The following is a 204-nucleotide window of genomic DNA, read 5'->3' on the forward strand; positions in this document are numbered from 1 at the left end:
ATATGATAAAAGACCTATGTGCTTGCTGGCACGTCTCGTACAGATCATACAAGTCTTGTACAAAACATGTGGTAGCACATAAAATCGGCTCAGGAAAGAAAGAGATGCTTTCTAGTATCTTCCTAGAACACTAAACTAAAGCTAACAGAGACCGCGCCTTCTCCTCGTGTGTTATCGTTATTAGACATACACACACATTATATA

Source organism: Nanorana parkeri, unplaced genomic scaffold (assembly GCF_000935625.1).
Source record: "Nanorana parkeri isolate BGI_ZX_2015 unplaced genomic scaffold, ASM93562v1 scaffold5, whole genome shotgun sequence".
Lineage (NCBI taxonomy): Eukaryota > Metazoa > Chordata > Amphibia > Anura > Dicroglossidae > Nanorana > Nanorana parkeri.